This window comes from Haemaphysalis longicornis, unplaced genomic scaffold (assembly GCF_048455015.1).
Source record: "Haemaphysalis longicornis isolate Haplotype H1 unplaced genomic scaffold, Haemaphysalis longicornis Haplotype H1 scaffold_9, whole genome shotgun sequence".
Taxonomy (NCBI): Eukaryota; Metazoa; Arthropoda; class Arachnida; order Ixodida; family Ixodidae; genus Haemaphysalis; species Haemaphysalis longicornis.
Window position 1 is genome coordinate 88,384,734 of NW_027526460.1, and position 14,702 is coordinate 88,399,435.

The window sequence follows — 14,702 nt, forward strand, 5'->3', positions numbered from 1 at the left end:
AGTCAAATTGCCGCTGATATTCCACTCATGTTTTGGCTCAAATGGGCTCAATGTTTCTCGCTCGAAGGAAAAGTTGCCACGTGTAAGTACCGCAGCGATGCTTGCGCGCCTAGGACGGGTTGACAGGTCTGTTTTGTGGTGACCTGCAATGATGTGAACTCCGTTTTCGCACCCATGCCAGCGCAGTAATCTGAATATGGCTTCATAAATGAGGCCCAAAAATGACATTGAATTGAGACGTCAGGGAATATCCGCACACACATATTAATCCGCTCGAAAAGGTGACCACAGCCGTTCACACAGCAGGTGGCTTGTTCATTTGAAAAAGAAATGGCTACACCTGTTGCCTGTTGGTAAGACAGCCGAAAGGAACTGGCCATCTGCAACCAGCAAAGCAACAAAGTACATATATTTTTAAAGCTCCTCTTCGACATTGAAACGGCTGCACTGTGCTATGTACAAAACAACGACCTGTTTCCGTGTTTTGAAACTTATCAACGCGCGCTCACGCCCACAACACGCGAGGACCCGATTCGCTGAACAGGATAACACTCCTTTCCGGTCGGGATGTCGCCCCTGGTGGCGACCTCTGTCATCGTTACCTACAAGCACAGCTGCTCGCAAAACTCGTCTGCCACGCTGCGCCTTCTCAGATGTCTCGAGTTCCGTCTGCTCCAGTCGCCGCTCGCGCGACACCTCTAACAAACTGATTGAACACCGGCGTGTATGTATCTCACGGCGGTTACAAAACAGCTGGCTGGAAGCGCGCATGGGCGGGTGGCGTCGCTCACGTGATGTAACCACGTGACGAAGGGTGAAAGGAGGGCGGCGGCGCGGCAGATGACGGAGTCGGCGCGTTCTCTCACGCGCTGATGATAACGGGCGGTGCTTGCCAGGCCTTCGCGGGAAGCACGCGTGACGCGACAGCGGCCGTGCGACGCTGCTTCGTAACCGCACGGCTGAACGAGGCAGCGACAACGAACGTCCGCGCCTCGTGCCTGATCTGCATCGAGGAAAAAAGCCGGCGGAAACATCTGGGATCACGGCACGTACAGACGTCTCCGCCTAAGCAGTACGTACACGCACGCCCGTTTTGTGTGCTTTCCTGAGCAAGGAGGGCTCGTGCGAGGGGGCAACAAAAAATACGACGCGTATTATGCCACCACGCGACGCATTCCGTTTATTACGGTGGCCGTCCTTGGCTTTCCCGCTGTTGCCGCAGGCTGCCTGTCGAACCGCTCCGCGTTCGGGGAAACCTTACGGGGAACTGACCGCGTTTCCCTTTTTGACGGCTTTGTGTGTTTATTTACGCGTGACTCCCGGATTAGAGGTTCTCCGCTGTGAGTCACGCTCAGGAGTAGACTTATCATGCCAGCTGGGAAGGAATTAAGGGAGCTCGCTGTCGTCTGCTCTCGCGAGGTCAGGCTAAACGTTAAATTATAGGAGCATATCGGGCGCTCACTGTCGTTCATATCATTTGTCACGGCAGTGTGGCGAGTATCGTGCGAGCTTTGACGGTGAGAGGGGACGCTGCGGTGCACCTGTATGCCAGTGTCACGCGTTTGTATCGAAACTTGGAACGGCTGCACGCGTTCACCAAGTACTTTGTGGTATTTTAACCGCAGCGGCTAAAATTGCATATACAGTAAACCTCCGTTATGAGGAGCAATTCGTGTACAACGGTGGTTTGCTTTCCCTGTGGTGGAGTTGGGACTGTGAAAAACACCCTAGCTAAAGTGAGAATTTAAACAAAGCGATTTCGTTGTAACGATGGGTTTACTAAAACCTCGTTGATTCGTCTTTCGGAAGAACGTGAAATGCGAGCGTATGGTCGCAGAAACCGTATTATCCGAACTTAAATTAGGCAGCGTAGCGTTCAAGCAAACGCACTAAACAGAAACGTATCATCGGGGCTCTACGATTGAACATCATAATCACCATATATCATAATCACCAGCATATTTATATCCACTGCACGGCCTCTCCCATTGACTTCCAACCGCTCAACACCTGTGCTGTCCGAATACTTTATTTGCCACCAAACTTCCTTATCTTGTCTCTTCAGTGACTTTGTTAGCCATGTTGACCGAAAATGCAGCGTCCATGGCACACAAAATGGCTTCCTGCTCAAAGGATGAAAGAACGGGCAAATAATAATTGGAATGACGCCCCATTGCCCAGAGAGGCTATGATAAACAAAGTAACTTCACTGAGTCGAAAAAAAAAAAAAAGCTTGGGTAAATTTTGAATTGGGTGGGATTCGAACCAGGGACCTCCAGAATGTAAGACGAGCACGCGGCGCCTGGATCACCACAGCTCCATTATTCTTTTTTTTCTTTACTGCATGGAGAACTGCACTTATTACAGCCTACCAGAGCTATCAGTCAGCCAAGATGCACATCAATGCAGCTGATATAAGCCGTCCGTCAAAACTCCGCCAAGCAGACGCACGCGTCCAGCAGATGCAGACATTCTGGTGGGTCTCTTTGCGCCGCATAAATGCTCCGCACCAACGCAGCCTGCTCCCAAAAATGGATTTCGTTGGGCGAGGGGGTTGCGCGTGCCTGTCAGTCATGCGGCACTTCCACAAGCTATACATCCCATCACAACAAATATATCGTAGGACACTCCTCGAAAAGGCAAGAACCGAATTGTATAAGGGGCATCCCAGAAAAACACCGTATCCCGGCACAAAACAAAATAATGATCAGTGGTTTCAGGTTGATTACATAAGCGACCATTGTCAGACCAAGGAATAGACATTCCTTTCTCGCGTAAACATGTTTTCACTGGGAGTGTTGATGTATGCAGCGTAAAGAAAAACGTTTTTGCGTTTGGTGGTGAAACGCTTCAAAACACTGTCCTTATAATGGCCAATGTAAGGCTGGCGATAAACCGGCACTGGGAACAGATTCTCTAATAAAGTGTTCCTCAAAGCTTTCCTGGAAAGGGTAAACAGACATTGCAGGGAAAACTTCGCAGTAAGAAAGTAAAAGGTGTCAACCGCCTCCTTTAAAAAGCCCGATGGCGGCTTCGTACTAACTTCATTCGTGGAGACAAGTAATAAAGGTAAATGAAAACTTATTCGCTGTTGAATAACGTTTAGCAGAAGTAGATGATGCGTCACGTCATGGAAGAAAAACCGATATACAAGCTGGTGCACAAACAAATGTGTCAGCCCCCCAACACACACTAATGGAAGAAACAAATTTTCCCTACGCGTAGGTTCCCATTGAGACCCCCACATAAAAGCCGAAAAAAATCTATGTAGAGCTTCTACTTTAGAACGCGCACAATGAAGTACTTCAAGCACATAAACAAGCTTTGCGACAAGGAAGACATTACAAACCTGCGCATGCGCAAACACAGAAAGTTCTCGCCCCATATCCATGCCTGCGAGGCTCGCTTGACTTTTTTGGAGCGCCAACGACCAATGCGGCCCAGTGTTTCGTATTTGGTGCAAAGGCACACCTAAGTGTTGGAGTGCGTCCTTATCCCAGGTAATGCCAGCAAATACTCTAGAATCATCGCTTTAGAATCAGCTATGAATTATCGAGCTCCCTTCTAATAGAAGGGAGCTCGATGGTGCTATATGTGACTAAAGGTGAGAGAGAGACACATACACCAAAGGAATCGTTAGTGGTGTTTGACTTATAGGCGTGTGCTACAAACGGGCATGATATTCTGTACGCTCAATTGTGGCTTTTACGGCGAAGCTGTCTTGCGCCAGGTCCTGACCGAAACTGCGCGCGCCTATCGAGTCGTGTTGACAAAGAATCGCACGCGCTCGTTCTAGAAGTTTGTTTGTTTGTTTGTTTATTTTTGTATATTTTGGGCAAGATACACGTACATCACACGGTACATTTCAATTTTTATCTTCTGTAGAAGTCCCCGCACGGGGCACCTTGAGTAATCTTGGCGACGGTGAGTGGCGACACCGCGTACCCCGAGCCCCCCATACTTAAGCGGTTACCCACCGTGGCGAGAAGTTGAAAGGTGAAGGGTTAGAAGCCGTGAACGGTGGCCGTCGGAGCCCTGGTCAAGCTCCGGCCGATGGGATCCCTGTCTGTCTATCAGGCTGGGAGCTCCGGGACCTCTTTGACCACCAGGGTAACGTCAAAGAAGAAAGTACCCCTGTTCCCTGCTTTATATACTATGTCGCATGGTATTTTCAAAACCCTCTCTTCCAAATGATCGGGCCCCAAAAAGGGCCCGCACTGAAGTAATATTTAAACCTCTGCTCAACATGAAATTTAACACCCCGGACAACTTTCCTCGCTTCTTAGTGATACAATCCAAGAACAAGGAATCTCCAGTTACCTGCAAGTCGGCCTTCTTAATTGCCAAGTTCATTGAGAGTGTAGTTGGCGCGAACTACAAGGCAAATAAGCTGACATCGGGGGACATGTTTGTCGAACTATCTACTAAAAAACAATCTGACAGTCTCTTGAACCAGACCGACTTACTTCGCCTTGAAATAGCTGTAACGCCACACCGTAGCCTTAACAGCTCGCAGGGCGTGATTTCCGAGATGGACCTGCTCAATGAAAGTGCGTCTTACCTCCTCGAGGGCATGCGTGACCAGGGCGTTACTGCGGAAGAAGAATAATGATCAGACGCGATGGAAAAGAAGTAAAAACGAAACATGTGATCCAAACTTTTGACCGAAGTGTCCTACCGGAGTCTGTCACTGCAGGCTTCCTTCATTGCAACGTCCGACCTTGCATACCAAACCCACGCCGCTGCTTCAAGTGCCAGCGGTATGGGCACAGCACTAGCACCTGCCGTGGAAAACTGACAGGCGCCAAGTGCGCAGGACATCATGACCCTTCAGAGAGCTGTGCTTCTAACGTATTGAAATGTGCCAACTGTGAACAACCCCATGCTGCATACTCCCGGTCATGTGCTAAGGTCAAAGCCGAGAAAGAAATCATAAACATGAAAGTCACCCAGAACATCACATATCAAGAAGCACGACAGAAACACTTAATGTTTTCGCAAAGGTATGCCGACGCAGCTCGCCGGGGGGCGGAGCGGCCTCTTGTCACGGCGGCTATCCAGTACTGCGAAGCAGACTTGGTGCCTCCCCAGCCCCCCCACAGGTGCTGCCCAAGGCAGCCCAACCATCCGACACGACACCTGTGGCGCCCGCAAGTGTTGTGTTAGCTGCGAATGTCAGGAGTGCCGGTTCTGCGGTCAGTCGTCCTCTTCCCGCTGCCAGACTGCAGGCGGCCATGGACGTAGATGTGGTCGGTCCCACGACCTCTTCTGTGTCCGACACACAACGGTCGGGGACGGCAGGGGCTCCTATCTCCACTTCAAACATATCCCGAGGTGGAGCCCGCAAGGACTCGATCGCGTCACTGTCACACCACTCAGACGATGACATGGAGGTAACACCGTCTCGGCCAGTGCCAAAGGCGGCAAGAGAACAGCGGACCATGGCGGGGCGAAGCAAAAAGCCACCAGCCGCCTGTGTCACAGGCCCAAGTCAGAACTGAGAGATAGTATACATCAAGCCCTAGTACTCATCTACACCAGGTAAAATCTTCTCCCTAAACATTTATGGTAGCACAAATAATTACACAGTGGAACTGCCGGGGTCTTATTAAAAACCTAGATGATAGGTATGAAATCCTACACAAAACGCAATTAGCTATCCTATGTTTACAGGAGACACGCTTGAACCCTAAGCACACCAATTTCCTGAACCAATACTCAGTATTTAGGAGAGACAGCGATAGCTGCACGCACTGCTCTGGTGGCGTAGCTATAGTTACGCAAAAATCTATCCCTTGCCAATCTCTTCAATTGCGTACCGCCCTAGAAGCGGTTGCAGTTCGCGCAATAATTTTCAACAGGTTAACAACAATTTGCTCACTATACATTCCCCCTGAATATCGTTTATCTAGCTCTGAATTTGAGTCTCTCATAGATGACCTGCCGGAACCGTTTCTAATCGTAGGTGACCTGAATGCACACAGCCCACTATCGGGATCTGAACGCACAGATTCCCGGGGCCGCTTGATAGAAAAATTCCTTTTCTCATCCGAAGCTTGTCTCTTTAACAAAAAAGAGCCGACATACTACAACACTACACACAATACATACTCACACATAGATCTGGCAATCGGCTCTTCTGTCCTCTTTCCGGCTGTTGAATGGGAAGGGGACGATAACCCCTATGGGAGCGACCACTTCCCTGTCATCTTGAAAGGCATTGATAAAGCTCGTAACAGTTCCATCTGCCATAAAAAGTTTAAAGAATCTGGTGCTCATTGGTTAAACTTTAAACAATTATCTCAGCTTTCATACACGCCTTTAAGCCATTTGGGCATTGACGAAGCCTGTGAAATGGTGACTGCACATATTTTTCATGCTGCCTAGGGCTCAATTCCGCAAACATCTGGTGCCAAACCTAACATGGGGAGGTCGTGGTGGAATGAAGAGTGTAGGCATGCACGGCAGGCTCAAAATAAGGCATGGGGTCTCCTTCGCAGGTACCCCACTACGCAAAACTTGATTTCCTTCAAACGTGCAAAAGCACAAGGAAGACGCATTCGCCAGCAAGCAAAAAGGGATAGCTGGCGCTCTTTCGTAACTTCTATCAATTATACACAGATGCAAGCAAAGTATGGAACAGAATTAAAAAGTTTAATGGACGGAAAACACACACCCTACCTTTGGTCAACAGTACAGGCGACACCCTAGAGGACCAGGCAAACACACTTGCGAAATACTTTTCATATGTATCGAGTTCTGCTCATTACACAAATGCTTTCTTACGACGCAAAACATCTGTGGAGAAGAAACCGATTCGTGATAACAAAAGATCTGACGAACCATACAACACCGAATTTTCCATAACAGAGCTTTTGGTCGCCTTGGGAACATGTAAGGCTTCAGCGCCTGGGGCGGATAGCATATCATACACAATGATTCAACATCTGCACCCAGAAACTCTCCGAACACTTGCACTTATTCAACAAAATATTGGCGGCGGGATACTTTCCGAAAGCTTGGAGAGAAGCAGTTGTAGTTGCCGTATTAAAACAGGGGAAAGATGCTTCACTACCTGCCAGTTACCGACCAATAGCTCTGACAAGTTGCCTAGGAAAGTTTTTTGGAAAAATGGTACTAAATAAGAGGCTAATGCATTTTCTTGAATATAACGGCATCCTGGACAGTTGTAGGCTGGTTTCCGATCAGGTCGAAGCACAACTGACCAGCTAGTTGCCTTTGAGTCGTATGTAAAAGATGCTTTTATCCACAAACAGCACTGTCTTTCTGTTTTCTTTGACTTAGAAAAAGCATAGGACACAACTGGCGTTACGGCATACTGCTTGATCTCAAGGCATTCGGTGTATCTGGACATATGCTAAACCCTGTGAAAGGTTATTTGTCGGAGCGAACATTTAGGGTAAGGTTAGGGACAGTGGTATCAAGAACATACATACAAGAACATGGTGTTCCCCAGGGTGGAGTATTAAACTGTACTCTGTGTGTAATTAAAATGAATTCACTTGGGAAATCGTTCCCACCCTCAATCTCCCACTCAATGTATGTTGACGACGTCCAGATTAGCTTTAGGTCATGCAATCAGTCCATATGTGAAAGGCAGATACAGTTAGGTGTGAACAGGCTTGCAAAATGGACGGAAGAAAATGGTTTAAAATGAATCCTCACAAAATTACATGTGTTTTATTCACAAGACAGCGTGGAATTCGTCCAGAACCCGATGTCAAACTAAACGAAGAACGGATTCCTGTCAAGAAAGAACATAAGTTTTTAGGTGTTGTACTTGACGGAAAACTAACGTACGTACAGCACTTAAAGAAACTCAAACAAAAATGCCTAAACACCATTAACATTTTAAAAGTGTTGTCACATCAGTCTTATGGTGCTGATAAAGACTGCCTTCTACGTCTCTTTGTGAGTTTAGTTAGGTCACGTATAGACTATGGAAGCGTAACATACGGGTACGCGTCTAAAACTGCCTTAAAAATGTTAGACCCAGTACTACGTTTGGGCCTTCGCCTTGCCTCCGGAGCCTTCAGGACAAGTCCAATCCAGAGTCTTTATGTAGGATGCGACCACTGGTGCCTAGAGCACCAGCGTGCTTATATAGCACTCCCATCCCCAGGATTGAGGGACACGCGCCGCGGAAACCTGACTGCGCCCCTCTCCCGGCGCTTCGCCCGTCCGGGGCGTAACTGAATGGGGCAGAAAAAAGAAACGGCCGCCGTTTAATAACGAAGACAGCTAGAAAAATCGACTCCGGGATATCCGTAGCACGGCTCTAGCGGCATGCCGTGGCAAAATATTGGGCTTGTACGACTAACTCACGAGGTTCCCGGGCCGTCTAAAATTTTTCTGCTGCGGCCTATGAGAACAGGCTGGATTTCAGGTCGTTCCGCACTAGTTAACACAACATTGTGGCGCTCAGAAAACAGATAGAAAAAATGACTCCCGGGTTTGAGTACTTCAGGTTGTGGGCTACAAACCTGTTATTGTAGATTTTTTGCAACGTTGTTTGTGTAGGTTCCCTGCAACACTTTTCATGCCCGGGGTGAGGCGTATCGCCACAAACTTCGAAAAACTGACGCTACGTGGCGCCCCCGTCCCCCTCCTTTTTCCTGGAAGGAGTGGAGAGGAGGACCGTCTCCAGCCGAACACTCGCCTCTCCTCAGCGGAACCAGGGAGGGTTCCCATCTGTTGTCGCTGAGAGTAACAAAGAGGCAGTCGGTAGTGTGCACGAGGACGAACAAGGCCTGCTCCCCTGGTTTATCCCAAGGAAGTGGCGGAGATAATTGCTGCCACTGAAAAGGTTTGGCTGACTTGACTGTCCCCCCTCCTCATTTTTAGTTTGCGCAGAGCAAACAAAGCGTGCTCCCCTGGTTTTTTCGCGCGGGGGGGGGGGGGGGGGGGGAGGGGGGGAGGGGGGGGGGGAGACTTTCCAGCACAAGAACTGTGCCTGAAGGACCTACGACGTGTCCACACGCGCTACTGTGTACAGTTTTTGCTTCTTCGTTTTCTTTCTTTTTTCTGAGGTGGCAAATAACGCTATGTTAGTACGGTGTCAAATGTGAAAATAAGTTATCCGCACGGTTTCCTGCAGTGATGCGTTAAATGGTGTAAAACGTATATGTTTGCGCGCAGGTATGCCATTTTGTCTTTTTTTACATACGGATTAGTATGAATGTATTTGTAATCTGTTTAGCGTTTTCTTTTCTTTTGCTGTATTGTGTTTTTCTTATGTATACAGGTAATCATGCCGTCCTTGTTACTGTATATATCTATTCCCACACATGCCTAAGGCCTGGCACTCAGGCTGGAAGTATGAAATAAATAGTAAATAAATAAAAATAAAGCACTTTCTTCAAGTTTCTGAGACTGAAATTATGGCGCAAGGGGGGTTGCCAAGAGCTGAACGAGCGCCGCTTTTTTAACGCTATTATATCGAAGCGGCGTCCGTTTTATCAAAAATCGTTTTCTCGAATGCCGGTTTATAGATTCACCAATGTTCGTTGGTTTTTTTCGTTTAAATTGTTATTTTATTCAATTTATGTACCATTCATCCCAATGCTATTTAAACGCTTTTTACCAGAGGGAATATATTAATTAGAGGTGTGTTCAAGTTTAATTAATTGTTTTTCATCCTTTTGAAAAATTCCCAGTATATTGCCGTAGTTTCGCAGTTTTTTTCCCGCAGCTTTTTGTTCAATATTTGTTGCCTTTAAGCTTTGCGAATTTTCTCATTCTTGTGTGCGCTCTAGAGAATGTGTTTGATATTTTGTTAATTGTAAATATTAAAATTGTGGCCGCGCTCCACTGCTTCCAAGGCGCTTCCATCAGAACAGCACCAGCTAAAAACTGATATGCGTTAAAAACGGTTATAAAAAGTATAAACGACGCCGTAAGAAGCATGCATATACGTGAAAAAGTCAATGGCGCTTAACCGAAATGGAAGCAATTATACATTTACAGCACACTGTTACAGTTAAAGTGTCGTGAATTATACGAACGCAATGGTAGTGCTGCACCTGAAATTAACCCCAATGTTGAGCATTGATGTTTGGGATTCCAAGTTACTACTATTTAGACGCCTATGAACGGCCCATTTTAGACGGGTCTAGGACATTTCGATGTACTGGAACATTTCAATGCGGGATGTTACGGTGCAAGCATTCCGGTGCACCGACATTTTCGTACGCCAACTTTTCTGCGAACGGATTTGTGTGCTTATTTGTGTGAAACTTTCGGCAACTTATTATTTGCGTAGGTATTAGGTTATGGATGACTGTCTGCGCACTGATTGCATCGTTTGTGTTTATACTTTGAAAGTTTTCGGTCAGAATTTGAGATTTTTTAGAGCTTTATTTAATAACTCCTTTAGGCAATACCAATTATTATGTATCTTATTTTTTTCTAGGGGCGCGGGCGAGGGTTCAGAAAGTCACAAAAAGAGCAGCTTCTTGCCGCCTTGTGTGGCGCCTTGCATCTGCGCAAAAAGAGATATTTAACGATGTTACGGCACATATAATGTTACACTGACGTCGAAAGGGACAAATTATGCAGCTCTTAAAGCTTTATGCTGTCGTTCATGAAACTTTGTGTAAATGAGCTGAAGAAACGGTTTTCATTAAGACTTGTAACAAATAAAACTGGCTCACTGAACGTAGGCACTTCCAAAAAAAGACGTCTATTGCTAAGCTTGCGCACCAAGCTTCTGAACTGTGCCTTTTCTGTGCACCCTTCGGTGCCACACACAATAATTGCAGCTCTCTTTCCTAGATGTAAATTCCGAGGACACCTAAGCACTTTTTTATGATACAGTGATTGAGAAAGCATTAGTGTCCAGTTGCCGAACGTGCACTCTCAATCGTCCTTTTTTCTTTTCTGTCTGTCTATCTGTCCGTCTGTCACTCGATTCAGCCGCTGGGCCAAACATGAAACAATGCTGGAACAAGGAGTATATATAGGCAAAACCGTCCCAAGCTACTGAACCTGGCGGAGTGCATATATTTCTATGTGTCAATATTGTTCAGAAGAAAAACTTGGCCGCGTATCTGCTCGCTTCGCTGCAAATGTCGTCGAAAGGCGATAGTCTTCTGCAGCCCCTGCCGTCTCATACATTCTCCCCCCCCCCCCCCTCTCTCACTCCTCGCGCGTCTGACGCGATGGAGGTTAGCTAAATTAAATCCACTTTCCCGCGCTGCAGAGCTCGCACGCCATCTGTTGGAACCTTTGCTACTGTTCGGCTTAGGGTTGCGCTCGAGCTCGAGGCTCGGGCGCCAGCTTCTTTTCGTATTTTTTGGTCAAACCATTGTTTTAACGCCTCTTTTTTAAATTGCTATCGTGAAAACCAAGGCCATGTCTATGCTTATTTAAAAGAACGCGCGTAATCCCGGTTATGTGCTTACATTTTGCCTCAAATGTACCTGGGGTTTCCTTCGCGCCATATTATTGGGACATGTATGACAAATCTTGGCAGTTTTAGAAGTTTGGAACGGTTTTGCGTATATAAGCGTCTTGTTTAATAATATTTATAACTTTTGAACCGGTGGCTGAATCGGTGCCGTCCACCGGGCGGGCGCCCTAACATCTGCGCTTCATGCTCGCCAAATAAAGATATATCAATCAATCAATCGCGTTTAAGTAGCCCAAGAAAGACTATCGTCTTTAAAAAAGCATTAGGCATAATTGAGGCAAAACATTAGTGCATAACTGGCCGCAGCAGCGTTCTTTTATTCAAAAATAGACGTGCGATTGTTTTTAATAAAAATGCGGTAAAAGACGGTGTCAAAAACAGGCCAGATAGAAGTAAATATAATAAAAGAAAGATGTCTCCTCAAGAGTGAGAGAGAGAAACCTTTATTTGGGGCAAGGCTGGCCCTAGGCCTGTTGGGGGAATAGGATCAAAGGAATGGGTAAGGAAGGGGAGCAGACCGGCCGTTCTATACAGCTCGTGCTAGACCGCTTGTGACTGCGAATACAGCAATCTTGTGAAGGATGGGAGTGCCCACTGAGTGAGGGTCTATGGCTATCGCGGGATCGTTGGTGGGGGCAGAGAAATTTCTATAGCGAGTTAATTTGGGGCAAAACCAAATGAGGTGGTGCAGATCAGCTTTGGTTAGGGAGTGGCACTTGTTCACGAATACCTCAGCAGCTCTTGGAAGCGTAGGTAGAGAAGCCATTAACCCAGGCGGGGTGAGGTTTTTGAGGCGCTGTTCCAAGAACAATTGAAAGAAAAGGTCCCAACAGGTGGCGCGCGAACCAAGAAAACGAGGGAAAATTGAATCTAATTCATCAAACTTCAATTGCATTAATTATGGGGGAGGCAGGGGGAGAAGAACAGCGTGAGGGGGAGAGGGGAGGATGTTACGAGGCGGGGGCGGCCGAAGGCTATGGTATACATTTGCAGCGAAGCAACCAGATACGCAGCCAATTTCTTATCTTCTCCTCGTGTCTATGACTCGGCACATACCCGGGGAACGTATAGCATACCCCATTTCAGGTAGTATGACGGACAGGGCGTTTCACGTAAGAGCGCTAGTCCAAGAATATTGTTCACTGATCATGTCGCACACTAGCCGGTGGTTGGGGCGGGGAGTATTAAAATATTTTAGTGTACGTCTAAAAGAAAAGAAGAACCTACCCGCAATCAGTAGCACCTTTCTCTTCTTGAGCAAAGCTGCCTCAGGGGCTAGCGCGTGCAAGTCGATCCAGCACGTGCTCTTTTCAGAAGCGTTCTCGTCGGGCCGGCGTGCGTCTTTTTTAGCTTTGGAGGCACCGGAAAGCCCGTTGAGCGGACGCGTCCCACGCAATAGAAAACATTCATAACGTGTTTTTCTTTTACTTGCCGAAGACTTGCATATGCTCATCTGCTTGTTTTGGCACTGTCGCGTTAATTGCGTATTTCTTTGTTTTCCGTTACTCATAATGTTAGTATACTTGCACCTCAACCTTAACGCAAAGTAGGTAAGGGTTGAGGCATTTGATTTTTGGTTTTTTATGAACCCCGAAATAATAGATTATGATCTTGCTCTACCGCTTGTGCTTTGCAACAATAACGCAAAATGTTTTTGTGCTGCAAATTATTTGTCAATGCAGATATTAGCATAGGAAAAATTATTTTCCTGAATTCGGGTGTGAATGTTCGCGCGTAGAAATTAAAAGCGAGCAGAAAAAGAAAAGCTCGTTTCGTTTAATTGCATGCGTCTTCAAAAGACGCCCACATATCAGACACCTGATTAATTCTAATGTACGAATCAATGTACCAACACAATTTGTGCAAGTTGTTCAACAGCAAAAAAAAAAAAAGTTCGGGATGTGCCAAGTGCGAACAAGTATCATGCAAGCGGAAGGAAATAAAAATGCCCTGTGACAAATTGAACAGATGACCCCTTAATGTCGAAAAGGTGACCCATGGGACCTGAAAGGCTTTCGGAACCGACGTCCCCCAACAACACGTTTCATTCCGTGAAATAGCCAGGACACCGGGCTGGTCGAGCGGCGCGGTGAGCAGACGATGCGTCCGTAGCAGACAAGACGACACTGGCAAAAGTTGACTCATTAGCGACGCTGCAGTTGACCCGAGCCTGCTCGATACGTACTAACGCACATTGTTTCACAAGTCGAAAGAAAATTTTACCGGGCTCTTTCCTTCGAGTGAGAAATGCAGCACGAGCGCCACGAAAAAAGCAGGCGTCCGAGCGGGGCGAGCCCTCCCCGTCCACACGGGTAGGGTGCCTCGATGCGCGCCCGCAGAGCGGGGGCGCATCGAGGCAGTCTACACACGGGGGAACCGCAGCCCATGCGGGGTCGTTTTGTGAGGGCTCCCCTCTTGTTTTTTTTTTTTTTTTTCCTTCCTGGTTAGGCGAATTTCAAAGGCGAAAAGCTGGCCTGTTTGGGAAACCGTCGCGAGCGGCTAGACCCTGTGTGAAGGCCCTGCTTCTCGCACCGCGGGGGAGAGAACAAGAGAGAAGGAATTGTGTCTTCAGGTCGCGACGCCACGTGGTGTCAGTTTTTCGAAACTCGACGCCGTGTCCCGAAATCCTGGCCATGTCTATGCTATGAGGACAATGTCTATGACGAATCACCCATGCAATTCTATTGTGAATGACATCTCATCTGCCCATTTGTATTTAGCGCGCCCTTCGATCCCTGCCCCTTTAACCTTGAGTGTCAAAGGCCTTGCAGAAAAGATAGGGGTGTCTTTAGATGATGGCATAAAAACCTGTATCGCCGACCTAGTCCCACCTTGGGACATGTCAACTATTCATTGTGACACATCCTTTAAACTAATTGACAAGCGTCGTGCACCACGCGAATTGATTTTACAGAATTACTTAAGTTTACAACACAGATATCCATACGCCTCTTTGTACACAGATGCTTCCAAGACTTCTTCTGTTGTGTCCTGTGCGGCACATGGCCCGGACTTTGCCAGGACAAAGACATTGGACAGAAATTGTAGTATCTTTACAGCAGAAGCGTATGGTATTCTAATCACAGTGGAACACATTGCACAGAACAAAATACAAGAATCAGTCATCTACACAGACTCCCTAAGCGTAGTTACAGCATTGGATTCCTTTAAACCCACAAAAAACGTTATTCTAAACCGCCTTTTTAAAGCTCTTATAACTGCCTATAAGTCAAAGCTAAAAATACTTGTTTGCTGGATCCGTGGATACAGT

General features: G+C 47.0%; 1 protein-coding gene across 1 annotated transcript in view; it reads left to right on the forward strand.

The window, feature by feature from the left end:
• Positions 1-622: 622 nt before the first annotated feature.
• The window catches only part of LOC144152366 (MFS-type transporter SLC18B1-like), a 136,687-nt gene continuing 122,607 nt past the window's right edge, over positions 623-14,702 (forward strand). Inside the window, exon 1 of the mRNA XM_077683633.1 lies at positions 623-1,072. The gene's annotated coding sequence lies outside the window, so the exon portion shown is untranslated. The remainder of the gene's footprint in view (positions 1,073-14,702) is intronic.